This window comes from Rhinolophus ferrumequinum, chromosome X (assembly GCF_004115265.2).
Source record: "Rhinolophus ferrumequinum isolate MPI-CBG mRhiFer1 chromosome X, mRhiFer1_v1.p, whole genome shotgun sequence".
Taxonomy (NCBI): domain Eukaryota; kingdom Metazoa; phylum Chordata; class Mammalia; order Chiroptera; family Rhinolophidae; genus Rhinolophus; species Rhinolophus ferrumequinum.
In genome coordinates, this window is record NC_046284.1 from 75,800,339 (window position 1) to 75,821,143 (window position 20,805).

The window sequence follows — 20,805 nt, forward strand, 5'->3', positions numbered from 1 at the left end:
GCATAGGGAAAAGTCTGGAAAACTAAATAAACAGTTATCTTAGAAATTCTGGTAATACTGTTATGATTTTTTGCTGTACTTTATGAAGTTTTCTACAGTGAACATACTCATTGTTTAGTGAAATACAGTGACTAACAACACACGTGGGGTTAAACCCATAAATCCAAGGAATTAAGACAATTCAGCCTGCTGCCCATGTATGTTCCTCAAACAAGTTCAAATCCCACTTTGGTTAACCCAATGTTGTAAGAATCCTGGGATATGTCTAGTTCTAGCAGGCTGATGCACAAGAGTCGTATGATACCTGATGTTTATGAGATTCAAATTTACTAGAAATGAGGCACTAAATCTAAATGAGCCTTTTGAAAATTTATGTTAAAATCTTGTTCTTTGTATTTAAAATTTCAGGATACTTGTAAAAGGAAAGCATTTGCATTGTGTTAGCACCTTCCATCCTGGGCTGCCAGGACTGCAAGATAAATGCTTTCCTGTAACAGAGTCCGAGGAGCTCAAGTAGGTATTACACTCACAAAATTTATTATTAACTTACACAAATGGTCTACTGAACACTCAAGCAGTGCTAAAAGTTTATCTGGTATGACCAGCAAATTCCAGTGAAACGAGAAGAGTTTTTTTTGTTTAATATGAATCCCCATTTTTTAAGTGAAAAATGCATTTCTATGATTTCCATTATAACATACGGGTTAATCAAGTTGCATTTACACTCGTTAATTAAATTGCACTTTATATGCTATCAAGGTAATAATATAGATTTTAGGGCGATAATTAGTTGTCTTTATTTCTACCTGTGAGAGCTAAATGACCTAACTACGTGCCTATTAATTTAGAAAGAGTTGGCAAGAGAGGTTGGAGAGAGAGGGTGAGTGGCAGAGAATCATCCTGTCACTTCCAAAATTCCCTCATGCTACCCTTTTATAACCAACACTTCCCTACACCCCCAAACCCTGGCATCCCTGAACTGTTTTCCTCCCTATAGTTTTACTCTTTCAGATTGTCATATAAATGAAATCATACATCAATTATGTAGCCTTTTAAGTCTGGCTTCTTCCACTTAGCTAGATGAATTTCAGATTCACCTATGTTATTGCGTGAATCACCAGGTAGTTCCTTTTTTGCTACTATAGAGTAGTAACTATTCCTTGGTATAGATATATGATAATCTGTTTATTCATCAGTTGAAATAACTGAGTTGTTTCCGGGTTTTGGTAATTAACGCTGAATAATGCTGTGGTAAGTATTCACATACAGGTTTTTATGTGAACATGTTTTCATTTGTCTTGGATAGATACCTAGAAGGACTGCTGAGTCACATGGTAGATGCATGTCTAATTTCATAAGAAACTAACAAATTGTCTCCCAAAGTGGCTGTACCATTTTTCATTACCACCAGCAATGTATGAAATTTCCAGTTGCTTTGCCTTGCTAACACTTGGTATTGCCAGTTTTGTTCTGTTTCGACATTCTAATATGTGTATACTGGATTCTTATTGTGATTCTTTTTTATTTTTTACGTCATTTTTAGGACCACAGCAAAACTGAACAGAAAGGACACAGATTTCCCATGTACCCCTTGTCCTCCACACACACAACCTACCCACTACCAACATCCTGAATCAGATTGGTACATTCCTTAAGATCATCATTTTGGGGGATGGCCCGGTGGCTTAGGCAGTTAGAGCTCCATGCTCCTAACTCCGAAGGCTGCCGGTTCAATTCCCACATGGGCCAGTGGGCTCTCAACCAATTCCTCGAGTCCCCCAAGGGATGGTGGGCAGCGCCCCCTGCAACTAAGTTTGAACACGGCACCTTGAGCTGAGCTGCCACAGCTCAAGGATGGCTCAGTTGGTTGGAGCGCGTCCTCTCAACCACAAGGTTGCCAGCTCGATTCCTCGACTCCCGCAAGGGATAGTGGGCTGCAACCCCTGCAACTAGCAATGGCAACTGGACCTGGAGCTGAGCTGTGCCCTCCACAACTAAGACTGAAAGGACAACAACTTGACTTGGAAAACAGTCCTGGAAGTACACACTGTTCCCTAATAAAGTCCTGTTCCCCTTCCCCAATAAAATCTTAAAAAAAAAAAAATCATCATTTTGATTTTAATTTGTATTTCTTTAATGGTTTTTAATTTGCATCTGCCTAGTCTGCATTTCCTTTATTTGCTATTTGTTTATCTTCTAGGTGAAGTGTCTGTTCTGAGCTTTTGCCCATTTTGTTACTGGGTTTCTTATTTTCTCGTTGTTGGAATTCTGAGGATTTTTATTCTAGATGCAACTTTTTGCCAGAATGTGATTTGCAAATATTTTCTCCCAGTCTGTGACTTGTCTTTTCATTTTCTCTCAAAGAATAAGTTTTAAATTTTAATAAAGTCCAATGTAGGCATTTTTAATTTACGGATTGTGCTTCTGGGATAATACAGATCTCAAATCACATTTTTTTTTGTTCATGTCTATCTTCATATAAAGTAACATTTCTCCTCACTAGCAGCCTCAGTCAGAAAGCTGAGAACAACTAAACAAAAACTGCCACCAATACTGTTTAATGGGTACAGAGTTTCAGTTTGGGAAGATGAAAAAAGTTCTGGAGATGGATGGTGATGGTTGCACAACAATATCAATGTACTTAATGCCACTGAACTGTACACTCAAAAATGGTTAAAATGATATATAATTTTGTTATATAATTTTACCATAAAAAGAAAAAAATGCCAACAAGCAACAATATGTCAGGGAAGTCTATGTTCTAAAACTCATGCACACTACTTGTTAGAACACTTCAGGCAGTGGTGAAAGCAAGGCAATGGAACCAAAGCTTCATTTTGGATTCACAAATGATGAATGAGGGTCCATTTCCAAGATGAGAGGTAGCCAGCCAAAAGGGGCCATGCCTAGTACTTTGTAGAAAGATTGTCTCATTTAGTCCTCATACTCCTCTTATGAGGAAGATCCTATACTATGCTTCTTTCACAATTAAGGGAACTCAGACTCGGAGGGCAAAGTTGCCTGTTCAAGTCACGCTTGAGTCAGTAAATCAAGCAGTGAAGATGAGAAGAAGGCAACAGACAACCTGACCCCAGAGCTCTTACTCTAGACCATTCCCCTGCACTGTCTCCAAATCTGTGAAGAAAAACTCTTCATTCAGCTTTCATTTTGAGAAATTTAAAAGTTTTAGGAAACTACCAATAATTTAACAAACATTCCTTGGAGATTGTTATATGCAGTTTCACTAGATTGGTTTCCCAAGGTGCACTGAACAAAGATAAGCTATATGTTATCTTTTACTTTGCAGTCGAATGGTAACAGCTCTATATCTGAAGTCAAATGTCCTGGTGTCATATCCTGGCTCTGGCTTTGTGCTGAAATAACTTACACATTTTAGTTCATGTGAATACAATTTCCAATTTGGGTGATAAAATCATATAGCACAAGAAAGTTGTTCACTCAAAATGCGTTGCTTATCCTATCTTGAAGCTCCAAAACATAGGTAAGCTTCCTTGACATTGTGAAGACCCAGTAATGCTTAGAATATTTTGAATCTATATAAAAGTTAGCAATTATTGTTTATAAAAAAGTTACCTTGGACAAACCACTTCATCTGTAAAATGATAAGTATTTAAGAACAATGTCTCTGGAATCAGGCTATCTTGGTTTGAATCCTGGGGGCTCTGCCACTGGCTGGATTTAAAGCCCTAGCTGGGACAGTCACTTGAACCCTTTAAGCTTCAGTTTTCCATGGGTGAAAAATAATAATTACAGCAATGTTGTGAGAATAAAATGGGAATCTATACAAATTGTTTAGTACAGTCCTTCATACACAGTAAGCCATCAATGCCCACAAATTGCTGTTGTTTTCTGTTAGGAATATTAAAATGTGTGGGTAGCTTTAGGAATCAAATCACAGATAGGGCATTTTGCAAATCTGTAGAGACAGCAATACTCTAAGTAATCAAATCTTAAAGACCTGTAACTTACATCCTCTGGTCCTTATAAACACTGACCACTCCATCAAAAGATACCCTATGCCAGTCCCTTTGTATCACAATCTTCTTGTTTCATATTTTATCATACCACTTTATCACTACTTGATATCTATTTTCTTTGTTTACTTATTTGCTGTCTGTCTTTCCCTTCCATAACATAGGCTCCATGAGAATAAGGAGGCATTATAGTTAAAAACACAGACTCAAGAGCCAGACTGATTGGGTTTGATTTCTATCTCTGCTGCTTGCTAGCTGTGGGAACTTGGGCATGTTACTTAAGTTCCATGCCTCCATTTCCTTGTCTGTAAAACAGGGGTAATAACAGCTTGTTTCATAGGGTTGTTGTGAGAATTCAATGACAATATATATATACATATACACACATATGTGTATATATACACACACATATACACACATATATATGCATGTGTGTACGACGTCTGACAATTAAGTTCGCAAACTCATCCTAGAAAAAGTGCTACATACCTCATTGCTGAATATCACTACGGTCACCTTCGAAGTATTCTCCTTGGGAAGCTATGCACCAATGCCAGTACCTAGTCCACCCTTCAAAGCAATTTTGGAACTCTTTTACTGGAATGGCCATCAGAGCTGTCATCGTATTACCCTTGATGTCATGTCCTCAATGTCATCAGAACGTCTTCCTTTCAATATTTCCTTTATCTTCAGGTAAAGAAAGAAGTCATTGGGGGCCAGATCAGGTGAGTAGGGAGGGTGTTCCAATACAGTTATTTGTTTACTGGCTAAAAACTCCCTCACAGACAGTACCATGTAGCTGGTGCATTGTCGTGATGCAAGCGCCATGAATTGTTGGCGAAAAGTTCAGGTCGTCTAACTTCTCCACGCAGCCTTTTCAGCACTTCCAAATAGTAAACTTGGTGAACTATTTGTCTAGTTGGTACAAATTCATAATGAATAATCCCTCTGATAGCAAAAAAGGTTAGCCAATTGTCACCCCATTAAAAAAAAACGTTTAAGGAATTTAAAAGGAAAAAAAAGGTTAGCAATATCATTGCAACAAGTTCACGAACTTAATTGTCTGATCTCGTGTGTGTATACATATATAGATACATACATACATACCAGACGTGCCAAAAATATGTATACAAGTGGACACTTTGGTCAACGTTGCTCAAGCAGTCGCTCGCCGTCATCAGAAGTGTCTGGACACTAATGGTAACCACTTTGAGCACCTCTTGCAATTGCAGAAGTCAAATGTGACTTGTATTCATCTTGTATCAGTATGTATTATTACAAATTTAATAGTTTTCCTTTCTTAAAATGTGTATACACTTTTTGGCACTATATATACTATATGTATATGTATATACATGTATATACATATGGCACTGAGCAAAACCTAGTACACAGTAAGCACTCAATAAATGCTAGCACAATATTATTATTGACCCAGTTCACTGCTGTCATTCCAGCAGCATGAACAGATTTTAGTACAGAGCAGGCACCCAATAAACATTTATTGAATAAATGAATAATAAGAGCTCAGTGCTCCAGCTCTGTCCTACAGTTCAAGAATGTTCCTAGAAAAACAGAGTTGGGAAAGAGGGAGAGGGACTGGGGAAAGGAACCTTTTTTGAGGTCAAAGCCTCTGTTCAGACCCCATCTTCCACCCTAAGTGAAAAAGGCTCCTGGTCACTGTAGGGCATGATCTAAATCCTAGAGCTGTCTTTGTCAGCTACAGAAGTCCCAGGACACCACCTCCTTCCTTCCTCAGCTAACATTTATTGAGAAGTTGCTGTGAGCAGTACCTTACATGTATTAACTCAGTTAACCCTTACAACAACCTTGAGATAAATACTACAGTCCCCATCTTACAGATGGGAACGCTGAGGCATAAACAGGTTAAGTAACTTACCCAAGGACACACAGCCAGTAAGTACCTAAGTCTGAATTCAAACGCAAAAAGTCTGGTTCTAAGAGTCCATGCTGTTAACCACTATGCATTTCAACACAGGGTAAATAGCAGCTAACTGTCTTTTTCACTGTGGAATCCTGATTATCTTAGTATCCAGAATTCTTTTCTCTGGGTCACTTGTTTTTTCAAGAGAAGAATTCTCCAATCTCATGCCTGGGGAGCATATACCAGGCCATGATATTTGGAGCAAGGTGAGGGGAAGGGGCTGACCATTTAGTCTGCGGACTCCCACTGAATCTCCGTTTTCAGCCCTGTGTTTCAGTGTCTTCCACTATGACCATCATCAGAGAACTCTAAGCCTTTCAGGTTCACTTAGACCAGAGACTCTCCTCCTGGTCTCCTGCCCCCCAGGGTGGTGGGGGGTTGGAGGATAGGTGGGAGGATGCCCTTACTGCAGCAGGAAAGGGAAGAGACCTGAGGGGACCAACCCCATTCTGACAGTTTTTAAAACATTTCCCTTACTTTCAGCTCTGGGTCTCAAGACTCCTCGCCTTTCAAGGAAAAACCACTTACCTTCAAGTTCTGAGTCTCTCATGGGTAATGTAAGACAAAAGAACCCCGTTCTCATTGATATCCCCCTCTGCAGGAAGGTTCCCCCTATTCCTCTGCTTCCTATCTTCCAATGATGTGTTCAGACCGCTTCTCTGCTGATGTCCCTCTCCTGTTCTCTTTGTCCTTGCAGGCTTAAGCCTTTTGAAACTTATTTACTGTTGTATCAATAGAGTTTGAGAAGAACAAGAGATACACAGGTGGCCATGTTTAGCCCCATATACTACTTTTACATTTTTTTTCAAATGAAGATTTGAAAAACGGATGATGCTGGTAGTGGGTGGAAATATGGAGTGTAGGGGAGGAGAATAAAAGGGAAAAGTAATCAAGAGCTATTGAGTTCCTATCATATGCCAGGCATTTTAAAACACTTTAATCTTAACAACCATGTGAAACTATCCTCCTTTTGAGAAGATGAAATTCAAGTTCAGAGACGTAATCAGAGCTTCTTTGCCTAATGCCAAGAAGCTAATGAATAGTATAGTCTGACTCCAAATGACACCTCGTAGACTCCAAAAAGTATGATCTTTCCCCTATTTTGTGTTGTCTGGAAAGAACAGTTCAGGCAAAAGATGAGGGCCTGAACTAAGATAACAGTCATTAAAGTTGGAATAGCGGGTGAGTTCAAGAGATTCTTTAGACATACTGTAACAGCAGTGTGGCACTGTTCTCAAGCACAGAACACTGGTGATAAGCTTTGTACAGGTATATGCAAATATTAATATTCATACACATGGCACTTTGGTAACAGACAATTCAACCTGAATGTCCATTCTCACTCATTCTGAGAAGATATGCAAACAGTACCCTCTTCTCCCCTTAATCTGAAACAAGCACATTAAATTTTCCAAATCTCGCACTTCCTTACCATTTCCTAGATATTTTTTTCTTCTAGCTCTTCTGGGCAGCTATTCCTTCTATCATAGCCCCTAAAGTTCTACAGAATCCCCTCCCCCTGGTCCCTTGCCTAGTATAAACAGACATACTTCAGTAATGTTTCCTCTAGAGTTACAATTGGAACTAGTTGTCCTGCCCTGACCAAAACAAGTGGTAACTAGGGGTGGTCTTAACACTGCATTATCAAGAAAAAAAATATCCACTGAGTGCCTAGCGTATTTCTCTGCACACGTATGATAGGCCCTCAACTAATATTTATTGAGTATCTTCAATTTAAAAATAGTTTCCTTGAACAGCTGTTTCTCAGTCTATTTTGAAGACAAAACATGTTTTCTCATAGAAAAAACATTATACATGATGGCTAGGTTCACAACTTGGTCTTCAGAAGTTTATTTAGACAATAATGCAGCTAGACTACATATTAATAGTACTTTAGCACCGTTCCTTATGGGGAAATGAAGCTCCCCTAATGCTGCCATGTTTCTGATATCACCCAAGAGAAAAATACTTTTGGAAGAATTTGTACCATAACCTTAACAGTGGCTATTCCGCAGATGGTGAAATTAAGGATAAGTTTTACAAATATTTATTAAAGTCCTGCTATGTTTCCGGTACTATTCCAGGTGCTGATGATACAACAGTGAAGAATGCAGACACAATCCCTACCCTCGTGGGGCTTACATTCTCATGAGGGAGACAGAGAATAAGCAAGCAAAGAAATACACAAAATCAAGTAGTAATAAATATTATAAAGATAAATCAAAGCTCAGTGAAGAGAAATATCTAAATATTGCCTGGCTTTTGTTTTTACATTGACCATTTTACATTGACCATTAATTTTCTAATAAGAAAAAAAAAGGATTTTTATTTTAGAAAAAGTAAAGGTATTTCAAGGATACTTTCGGAGGGTGCATGCATTAGGTAAGAGATTGGTCCAGGTTACCTTTAAGATCTCTGAAAGACTAAAACTGATAGGGTAAACTTTAGTTATCTGCAAAATATCTCATTCTTTAAAGATGCTCAAAAAAGTTACTGTAGATCATAAAAGACCATGGGCCACATTGAAGGCTCAATTTCATGGGATTCCCAGGGGCTCACCTAAAACTTCTCTACTCAAAATAGAAGAGCCTATTGAACCCAAAAGTTGTTTAGTTTCAATTGCAAAACTATAGATCTGTAACTCTGGAGACATTTGTGGAGATCAATTTATGGAGATAAAAAAAAAAAAAAGCCCCATTCCTTTCCACAAATGTTTAGAGTGAGCCAAGGCTTTTCCATGGTTCTCTGAGACCATAAAGTTTTGGGACTAAAGAGTCTGGAGATAAAGGCAAAAGGAATCTAGAGTTGAAACCACAGAGACACTTTCTGAGCAGAATATTCCAGACGTCCAAAGGAATAAGTTTCTAAGTGCAGCCTCCACTGATGAGTGACATAATGAAAATATGTATGTGTTTGAAAGCCTGGGTATTACACACCCTCCCAATCATGAAGACAAAGGTATGGGTATTGATGAAGGTTCGCTGAGCTATCTTTTCTGGACTAGCCTCTTTCTTAATTAACAAATTGAATTCTGAAAATCGTGCAGCAGAGTTACAAGTATAGTAGCTAATGACTCCAAAGGACAAGTGCCTCCCACAGAGATAAAGCCTGTAACTATGGCTTCAGTGACACTGTTTTTAATCAGCCAAACCAAAAGGTACCAGGTAGATTTATACCACCAACCCGATACACTCTAGCATTTGACTTGTGTTGGATAATACTCAGCATACATAGTATGCTTTGGTGACCCATCTTCCTGATTATGCAAAGGTTTCTCCCCTATCAGGTAAGAATACAACCAATCTTGCCAGTACTTAAAAAAAGTAGTTAACATATTGGTAGACAAACTATTTTGTCTTAATTTTTAAAGTTGAAATATTCATGTGGTATGACTGAAACCTAAAAGTTAACTTAATATACCTATCTGTTTTTTCAGAATACTTTGACTTTTCCCAACACCTGTATTGCTCATAAATTTTCTCTTTTTATTGAACCAAGGTCCAAAGAGCAATTTTCAGCATGAAGCACTTTCCATAAATATAGTCCAAATCTACACTCCCACCTATACCCAACCCCTCAGTTCCTTTGATGTCCTGTTTTATAGACTGGTTAATAAAGGTGAAAATCTGATTAACGTTCTGTCCTGTTCAAAGTTGAATCACTATCAGAACAGATAAGGATGAATAATTGCATACTGGAAAGGTGTGGGAGCTCAATTTTTAAAAAAGGAACTAGCAATTCAAAATTGTGAAGGACAACTGTTTAGCCTGGTATTTTTACACACGTAAATGAGAATGAATTCAGAGAAGGCCTACATCATTTTTAAACTGGCAAGTTTCAAGTGCTTTGTTATCACAAACAAGCAGAAGCCCGAATACTAATGGTTATATCAAACCCACTGAATTGCTGGGGAAAAAATATGTATTTAAATCAGTGCACATTTGTTGAACAAAAATCAAGACAAAGAGCCATCAATATTTACTATATTTGGAATTCAAAATGCAAAATCATTATAATTTGCAGGAAGGGGCTGTTTGTTGTTTTTTGTTTTTTTCCCCAGAATTCATTCAGTTCTATAGCCATGTAATCTTAAAAATCATCTTAGAAAGCAGTAAGATGAACTTTGTCATCTCACAAAACGAAGACTCTAAAATAGCCTGAAATCTTTGAAAGTTGGTTCTGGTAGAATAAAAAAATATGCTTTACCTACAAGGGATCTATTTTTCCTCCCTTTTACACATGCAGTTTTCAAAAAGTGGATGCTTCCCTTCAGTTAGTTTGTTTTAAAGGGTGTTTGCCTTTCTATTAATAATTCTGAAAACCTGTGGGGAGTCAAGCTATAACTAAATTCTTAATTTTGGTTTAGTATATTCTAAAATAAATTATTTTAAATAATTTATTTCAGAGAATACACTAAATATAGTATATTTTCAGAGAATATACTAAATATAGTATATTCTCTGAACTAAATTAAGTGCCTCTTCTCTTGCATTATCTGCCTTTTTCCCCTCTATTTTTGATGAAGGGTTCATGCACACGAACATACGAACACACACACACACACACACACACACACACAAATAAGACTGAACTTACATCTTCTAGCTAAAAACTAATTCTGACAGCACCTCTTTTTGAAAAAGGTATGACTATAAATGTAGGAAATTAAAGTAGGACATAGCACAGAAATAGATAACCAGATCAAATTAGAAAAAGTGTATCTATGTTCAAAGATAATGCCATACTTTTGCATGAAACAAATTATATCTGGCCACATAATTGCAAATCAGTCTCCTCAACATGCACACACAATAGTGAATTTGATGGAAATGGCTAGCTTAGTCTGAAAAGCTTCATTATCATAATTATGAGCGAAGTTCCTAAAGAGTGGGTAGAACCTGGGCAACATAAAAAGACATATGAAAAACTAAATTGCCAGTTGAATAAAAGTGGAAATATTGTACATGGGAGCAGGAAAGCAGGTTTGCCTAGTCAGAATCAAGGGTGTGGGTGGGAACATAGCAGGAAAGAAATAACAATAACACATCCTTACATTCATAGAGCACATTTCTGTTTACAAAAGTCTTTCATAAATTATTTCATTGGAGACAACAGGTATATTCATTAGGCAATTCATTAATTCGGTAACATTAAAGAGAACATTTTTGGCATCAGGCAAACTTAGACTTGAATCTAAATTCTGCCACTTATTAGCTGTGTGACTTTCAGCAAATTGTTTGATTTCTTCGATGCTCAGTTTCCTCATCTGAAAAATACAAATAACTCTTACTCATGGGACTGCTGAGAGGAATATATCAGATAATATATGTAAAGTACTTGGCACATCATTCCATCTCCTTTTCACCTTACTAATATTCTTAAGTGCCTAGTATCTTTTAAGTTCTGTGTTAGGCCCTGCTGGGGATACAAAGGTGAATGAATACGACAAAGGCTCTGCCTTCAAGGAGCTCAGGGATGCATGGTATGCTACAGTGACCTAAAGGATGAAGGAAATTCAGCAAAGAAGTCACAAAAGAGATGCTTTAATTGTGTCTTTTTTTTTCCTTTAAAATGTAAGAAAAAATGTCAACTGGAGAAAAATATACTGATAAGCAAATACAAAAATAAACAACAAATCAGTCCACCACTGAGAGATAACTAAAGTTAAAATCTTGAGGTAGGGGTATACATGTTTGTGTGTGTGTCTGTGTGTGTGTGTGTGTGTGTGTGTGTGTGTGTGTAAGTTTAGGAGGTTATCTTATGTATGTGTGCATATAAGGAGGGGGGACGTCTGAGAAATATCAAAAACTAAACAGATTTGGTGATTAATTGAATGTGAGGTGAGAAAAAAATAACTCAGGTTTCTGGGTAGAGAGGAGTGGCATTATTAGTTTCCTTTTATAGATAAAGAAACAAAGGCTCAAAAACACAAAGTAGTTTGTCCAAAATCACAGTTTGTTAACAGCAGAATTGGAACTTAAACACCAGACTCCTGATTGAAATTCAGTTCTCTTTCTACTACAACACATCAAGAAAGAATATTATCTTATATTTACATAGCACTTTATAATTTACAAAATGCTTTTCCATACATTATTTCACTTGATACTCACCACAGTCTATGAGTTAGAGCAGTTATCATCATTTTACCGGCAAGTACACTTAAAGAAAATAGATGCAACTCTTTAAAATCCTCAAAGATCTAAATTTCTTCTGTTAGATTACAGGAGAGCCTTAAGGTGGGAAGTGAAATCCAAGTGATGAATTTGGGACTACCATGCTGGTACATGTAGGTATTGAGGGGAAAATTGGAGCTAAAAACAGAAGTGGTTTGGGTAGATTTCAGGCTGCCATACTGCATAACTCCATGTCATAATTTTTACAGACTAATAATGTGACTATTGCCCCCTGGAGTTGTGAAAGACAACAGCCCTGGATGAAATAAAGTGGGAGTCTCCAACCTGCAAATCAGGATGTACTGGTAGATCTAGAAATCTCACCTCATGGAGCTTGAAGCTGGTTCCCAATGATGTCTTCCCCTCTCTGCTACACCCCCTTTCTGCCAAGAGTCCCCACTAACATTCCAGGGCAAAGGAGAGAACAGCACCGCCAGCAACTACTCAGGGACTGAAATGTCTGTATCTGCCCTAATCTCAAGACTCAGATTAAAAGAAGCTCCTCCATAGAAGATTGGAGATCACCACAATAAAGGATTGGGAGGAGACAAAAATGGTTTTGTGTGATCATTTTAACTTGTCTGGTGGGAAAAAAAATCTAGAAAGTGCTGGGAATAATACTGTTAAACCTTCTTAGAACATGTGCTTCTATTAAATCCAAATGTAACAAGAGAGAATAAGGCAGGTCATAACAGGCATTCATTTGGCAATCCACTCATGCCTTAAGCCAAATTGAGAGACTACTAACACAGATTACAAACAAAACTTACAATGTTTCCCTAAAAATAAGACCTAGCCAGAAGCATCAGCTCTAATGCGTCTTTTGGAGCAAAAATTAATATAAGACCTGGTCTTATATTATATTATATATTTTACCTGGTATTATATTTTATATTAAATTATATTATATTATACCCGGTCTTATATTATGTAAGACTCGGTCTTATTTTACTATAATTTTTTGCTCCAAAAGATGCATTAGAGCTGACGGTCTGGCTAGGTCTTATTTTCAGGGAAACACGGTACTACATAAGCTTCTGACCAAGCTGTGTTTAGGTACTACATAAAACTAGGACACAAATGGTCTAGCCAGATGCTTCAAATATAGAAGATAATCTAAAACTGACCAGATGCTTCAAACACAGAACAGAACCTAAACTGACGACCACTGGTAGTCCTCAAATGGCCAAGTCAAATAACTGCAGTTAAGTTTGTCTTCCTCATCTTTGGACAAAAGAACAACATTATTCTTACAGAAACACAACTGGAAACAAGGGCAAATGTATTGTTTTGCTTGAAGACATTTCTGATGGCATTCTACCAACCATTACAGAATGTATTTCTTTCCTTGCCTAACACCTCCTACTTCGCCTGACTTCTCTCCTTGGACTTCCCACTAGCACTTCATGTGTACATTGCCCTCCAATGTTACTTGGTGCTACTAGGGTTACTGACCCCAGCTGCTCTGTATAAATGTCATTTTATTGCCTACAGAGTTGTGTCACTAAGAAAACTTAATACAAAATTCTAAACTCAGGAAACAAATTAAAGTGGAGATGGAATGAAATTGAGGCAGTATGACTCCAAAGTCCACGCTCGTAACCCTCTCCAAAAAAGGGTATCCAAAGGAATTCCACACAGATTAAATATTAGGCTGGTGCAAAAGTAATTGCAGTTTTGCAAGTATTTTTAACCTTTTAAAGTACAATTTCTTTTGTATCAACCTAATAGCTGTTCAAAGCATTCAAAAGATGACAGTATTGGAAAAACCCTATTGTCCCTCCCATACTTCCCCTTTACTCTCATACTACTACCACACCTACAACCCTTCTGACACCAGATGCATGGGGGTTTTCCCCCACCAAGCAATTCTCTGTGACACCAGCTGAGTGTCCTACAACTTAATTCTGGCACTATCTACCTCTCCAGGTCACATCTCATGGGTTAAGGGCTCAGTCCCACAAGACTGTTCCACCCCACTTCTCATAGACTTAAATAGCTGTTCAAAGCACTCCAAAGATGGCCCACAACTATTACTTTCAATACTCCTCCCCAACAAAAAAATCTCTACTACAATCAGGCAAGTGCCCTCACTGCCATGCAGTCCATGCTTGCCATTTCTTTGTATGACTTTATTTACACTGGTCCCCTCACCTAGAATGTTTTCTTCCATATATTTAAATCCTATCACATCACTCTTATCTGTAAACTCCAAAAAAGCAGGACCGTATCTGTTGTGTTCACAATGATATCCAAAGAGCCTTGCACATGGTAGCTACTCTCAAATAACTGTTGCATGAGTAAATTAACCCACGTCCCACTCCTCCATGAAACATGTCAAATACTCGTACTCACTTTCTCTTTTAATTTTGAATACCCTTAGAATATACATCATAGTTTAGTACCTAATTTCTCTGTAGTTGTTTGGTATTAGACATCTTTCTCTGGCTAGACATTGGAGCATATGTCTTATGCTTCTTTGCATATCACACAGGGCCTACGTAAACACTAGATATACAACAAGCACGCAATAAACATTTATTAATTGGAGAGCTGATGTAATTTATTATAAAAATTCAATTCACATAACTTTGTAAGAATGCAACTATTTTACAGAATAGGTTAGACATGAATAAAGCCTTTTCCATTGCCTACATTTTATATTTCAGAAATCATTCAGTACAAGTATGGTTCAGCATTTGGCAATTAGTGAAATAATCTAGAAAATCTCAATGGCCCAGAATCTGTGGCTTACTAATTATACAAGCAGATTGGCAGAGAAGTAGAATGAGTACATCAGGGTGATATGAGTTGCTAGCTGTCATAATGAGTTTTGAGATGCCATGTCAGCATACTGTAGGTGTACTATAGGCTAATGTACCCTCCCAGTCTTAGTTTTCCATTTTCTGTGGTGTAATGTAAAAATTAAATATTGCTTGCAGGTACTGATTGATTAGTATATTGCTCCTGTAGTCTACTAAATCTATAGTACAGCAAAACTATAATTAAAATTTTTATTATACGGTGTTAAAACTACGTTCACAATAAGGATTAAAAGAATAATAGTAACTACACTTTGTGTGTTTACTACCTGCCAGGCACTGCTCTTAGGGCTTCACATGTATTAACTCACTGACAATCCTATGAGGTAGGTACTGCTATTGATACCATTTTAGAAACAGGAAGGAACTGAGGCACAAAAGGTAAGAAATCTGCCTAGAGTCATGCAAGTAGTGAACAAAGGAGCTGGGTAGGATTACAACCCAGGCAGTCTGGTGCCACAGACCCCACTCTTAATCCTATATTATAGTACTGCCTACCCAAAACAGCACATCACAATACAATGGTGAAGTTAATTAAGATGCCTTAAAGTTATCAAGAGAATAATATCCATTAGTACAGAAAATGTAACCAGCAATGTTCCAATTTATGCTTATCAACTTTTACTGCATATTCTTTTTGTACAATTTAAATTCTAAACATATGATTCTAAATATCAAAGTCTGCCAAGTTCAAAGATGTGCTTACTGTAAAAATGATAAAACACACATGAACCCTTTCCTTTCTCTTCCCAGGAGACTCTGAGAATACAAATAAGATTAACACCATTTTAAACATTAGGTCTTTTAACATGTATTTACAATAATGTAATTAACTAAAAACAAAACAATGTGTTCTTACTTTTGAATTTAGTTTGAAACTACCAAGGAAATTTTGAGCTACCAAAACTTTAATTTTTAATCATCAAATCAATTTGCTCATTCGTACTTTCAAAGCAGAGAAATGAGCATTTCTCACTTTAGGACAAACAAGGAACTTAATTCCAATAGATCTAATTTTGTTCAAATGTCTATGTTCTTCAAATATAGTTACTTTTTGTTAGGTAAGAACATAGGTTCTGAAGCCAGACTGACTTTCTTTAAATCTCAGTTTAGCCACTTGCCAGGTCTAGGAATAAAATTTGGTCCTATGAAAGAATATGTCAACTCTTATCCAATTGCAAATAATAGACAAAGTACCAGATTTATTTTTTCATGCCAGACAGAGAAACGGTTCTGATCTCTTTCACTTCTATACAACAACGAAAACAAAAAAAAAATAGTAAAAGATTCAGGATCCCATGACTTACCACTTGCCCTAAAGTTAAGAAACAGGAATTTGTGGGTTATTTCTGCAAGAATACAGTAGACAAACTCTTAGGCAATCCTAATCATACCCTGACACTTAAGGTCAAATAATATACTGTAGTAAATAAATTATTCCTTTATCCAACATCATACAATGAATTTAAGGCTTTAAACCTATCTGAAGATTACAAAGGTTTACATGACTAAAATTAATCCTATTATCACCTAGCTAGAAAAAGATATGCAAGATAAAACACCGCTTTAGATGGACAATACCTGAAGACATATAACACCAATCTGATTGCTAATAAAAAAAATGCACTTACAGTTATGATTAGAAATTAATACCAAGATATTGTGGCTATAAATCTGAACTAAAAAGTGATATTTAGAATTAACAGTGAAAATGGTACAGTAAAATAAAAGAAAGCATTTATTGGACAAAATGAAACTAGTTGCATACAAATAATTTAATATTAATATTAGTGGTTTAATAATATAATTAATATATTAGTAACCAATGTTTGATACTTTATATTATTAATGCAATACTATTAAGTTAATAATAATTAATTTAATAATTCAATTAAATTCTTATAGCAAATAATTTTATCATCACCAAAAAAATTAGAAAACTTCTTTTTTCCTACCATTGTAAGTCAACAAAGGAGATTATACTTGGAACTATTTAACAACTGAGGTCTCTATAAGCTTTTCTGTTAGCTCAAGGATCAACTCTTAAGTATCCTCACAACAGTAGGGGTCAGATACAAATTTATCCTGAATAGTCCTGAGAATTTTTTTAGAGGGCCCTCCACTGTGGAATTCTTTCTCTCTATTCTTATACCTCTGTTGACAGTTTTTCAGGTCTTAACAGAAGCACTCTTAATATTCTCTTATCCTGAGTGGCAGGTAGTGTGCTTCAGGTGAACACTCACGAAGCAGAAACCATTTTCTTCATAATTCCAAAAAGTATACAGTGCTCTGCAAACTCTCAGGTGGGAGTCGGGGAGGGAAGTAATTCCAGTATTATTGCCTCCCTATCTACTTTGGTTGGGACATCAAATGCACAACCCGGATCAGCATCAGTTAGAACAGCATAAAACAAAACTTTAATTTTCACAAATCAACTAAGGTAAATGGCCAGGTTAAAACAATTTCCCTAAGATGTGAAATAACCCACGTATTTCAATTAGTAAATTGTTAACATGCACTTCTGATTATAGGTCTGGAAAGATGGACTTCTACACTACAGAATTATAAAGTAAAAACAGGTTAAAAAATTAAATACTTGAGCTGTATAATTATAAATGTGGACAGAAAACATGGGACAAAGTGAAACTAATTGGTTCAATATGGGGATATTTTATAGTCGTTTCCTTCAGGAAAAGAAGTATCTGTGAAAACTGATGTAATCTACCAATATAGCACACATTTGAGCCCACAAAGATGAGTAAATCACTTAAATTTTCTAACAGTGCTGGAGAAACTAGAAACATTTATGAAACCAGAAATATCCTACCCTTTCACTTTAACAAAACACATTCTAAAAGTTTTGTGATAACTTTTCCTGCCATACTAGCTCAGCAAGTAAGCAAGTTATATCACATTAAATCAACCTGAAGACAGATTTGTAAGTGAAAAAACATGATTGCTGGGATGGTAAATTGAACTGAACAGGTCTGACTGTTGCCTGTCTCTCCTGTCTGCCTCCCCGCTCCCTGCCCCCATCTCGATTTATGTCCTAAGAAAATCACTGTTTAAAAACAAAACTGTGAAACATTTAAATGCTGTACTGCCCTTTAACAAAGACGAATAGAGGAAATTTTGAGACAAAACTCCCAGATATTATTCTCATCTATGCCACTGCCTGTATCACCTCAGACTACTCCCTCCTCACAATTTATTTTACCAACCATCAAATGAAGATTATTTTCACCCATTGAGATGTCAAAACTCTTGATTAAAGATTGCCAAGTATTTTTAAATACATACACATAAAATCAGTTATAACAAGGATTTATAAAAAAGGAATGTATTGCCTCAGAACCCTCACAGAAACAAAGGTTGTAGTGTGGTAGTTGGGGGTTATTTTTGCGTCCTTCTCTGTCTCTCTCGTTTTCAAACAAATTTTACTGCTTGTGTATGCATTTTTCAAAGAAAAACAAGCTTCGGCATTAGAGACCAGAGATGTTAACCTATCTTCTGGAGGGATTAGTGTTGAATCTAACACTACCTAGAGGCCACAAATCAAGAGCTTTCTAAGACTATGATGGGAAAACAATAGTTTCTACCAGGTTAAGCAGACCAGCAGAAAAATCAATTTGGAGGAGAAAAGGAAATGCAAAAATTCCTTGGGGAAAACCTGGAAAAACTTCTGGCTTTAGACAATGTTGTTCTTCATTCCCAGCAATTTAAAAAATGATTCCAAATTATATTTTGACACAACACTCAATCAGAATTAAAGTATATACAGCAAGCTTTACATTTTTCTCTTTTAGATAGGAGCTTATATTAGAATTCAATATCGTACATTAGTAGCAGTTTTTGTCATTTCGTGACTTTTTCTCTATATAAGTTTTTTTATTGGCTGGAAGGTAGTTGGATATTGTTGTAAGCTTATCAGTTTTGTATTCTCTATATATTTTTTTCTTTTAACCAGTAAAATCTTGGAAGATGTGGTGTTAGAATGTGACGTACAATGTGTTGTTGGATGTCCTGCATCTTTTTAGTCCCCAGGCCTTTGCTCACATTATTTCTTCTACCTGGACTGCCCTATCTACAAAGCCAAATCCTATCCATTTTTCAAGGCCCAGTTCATATGCTCCCTTGCCTGCAAGTCATAACACTTTCTGTTTCTAATACACAATATTAGTGAGATTAAAAGGGTGCATCAGTCTTTCCTAATACATTGAGACCCTCCTCTACAAGAAAACCCTCTCATCTCATGACTGTAGACACAAGAAAGTTTGAACGATAAAAAAAATAGTATCTCAGTTCAAAATATCCTTTAAAAAGGATGAGATAAGCAGCGTAGTTATTTGATCAGTGGGGCTGCTAGAACCCACTGTATTCATAACTGAACTCAACTAACTGGAATGCACACTCTTTTGATGCCAAGGACTCTAGCCTATTCCTTGTGGGTGCCCTCTACCACTTCCCACACCTCAGTATCCCCTATTCAATGTTCTGCACACATTAAGTCTCAATACAAAACCATAGTACTGTAAATGAAGAGGCTGTAATTAAAACAAAGATGAGACGTTGAAAAATATTGACCTGTGACACGGTAAGAGTTGTCAGTACTTACCCTCACCGTCTACAACAAAAAGTGACAAAGATAAAGATGCCACAGGGTGCAACAAGGATGGCGAGTAACTTTACTAGGAAAGGGGCAGAATGACCAAAACGAAATAGAAACAAGAGCATTCTCTCGGTTTAGCTTATGCTCCCAGACCGAGAGAAGCAGCAAAATAATTTGTTGCATTATTTCATTAATAATGGTGATCAGTCTACGTGACTTCCAATACCGGGCACAGACCTGTACCTTCAATTAATTAGGCAATAACACAGGCCATGGATGATCAAGACACTTCCCCAGGAGGGTACAAGAAAGTGACACAGGTCCGGACCTAATCTCCCCATCTCTAACCCCTGTAAGGGGAGGTAAAACATGAGTGTTGTAAATACTGGAGTTGTGAAGAAGTGAGTTTGGAGACTGCCCCAGATTAGAATGACCTTCTCGCCACACTCGGTAGTATAGACTGACAGTACAGAACACCCCTCCAGTAGAAGGGGACGACGGGAAGCCTATACAGGACTTACCTGGTTTTTCTATCCTACGGTTAAACCTTCGGAGCTACGCGGCCCGTGGCAGCGACAAATCCACCCGCGGGGGCTCCAATCTTACAAACCGAAAGAGGTCATAGAAGTGGCAGTGGCTGTAGCTGCGCGGGTGGTGGTGATGGTGGCGGTGGCGGAGGCGGCGGCGGCAACTCCTCCCTCCGCTGCTTCTCTTCCTTCACCCCGCCCCCCGCGGCCCGGCGGGCCGCCTTTACCCCTCCCTTCCTCACTCCCCCCACTTCCGGGTGATGCCAGGCCGGAAGTAGGGCTGGCGAGGCGGAGAGAGGCACGAGTCACGTGAATGAGAACGCGAGAACTGCAGTCAAGCTTCTCCCACCCTCTGGTGTCCCCTGGCTGACACGCAGTCTTGAGAGGAAGTCTTCTGGGTGCTGCAGAGCCGCCTTCCCCCAGCTCACCAAAACCAAAACAAAATAAAAACCCCACCCAAACCTGTGTCATCTGTAGTTTCCTAATCTCCAGCCAAGAAGTACCATAGAGCTCCTTGTAAATCATCTTCGCCATAGTTCAGTCTTTCCCAACGTGAAATTAATGTACTTCTGTTAGACTATAGCTTTTAACTCCAGATGTAAATGCCAGAACTGCGAGCTTGCCTTCATCCCTCCATTGAAAAATGATCTCAAAAAAATTTTAATTCATGAATGATACATGTATTTAATTAATGCTTTTAAATTCATAATCTTTATGTGAGTGTGTTGGAG

The 20,805-nt window shown here is 37.5% G+C and overlaps 1 protein-coding gene across 4 annotated transcripts in view; it reads right to left on the bottom strand.

Moving 5' to 3' along the window:
• The window catches only part of ATP7A (ATPase copper transporting alpha), a 115,454-nt gene extending 95,199 nt beyond the window's left edge, over positions 1-20,255 (bottom strand). For all 4 annotated transcript variants that reach the window (XM_033110595.1, XM_033110577.1, XM_033110562.1 and 1 more), the window contains exon 1: positions 20,069-20,255. The gene's annotated coding sequence lies outside the window, so the exon portion shown is untranslated. The remainder of the gene's footprint in view (positions 1-20,068) is intronic.
• Positions 20,256-20,805: the final 550 nt, after the last annotated feature.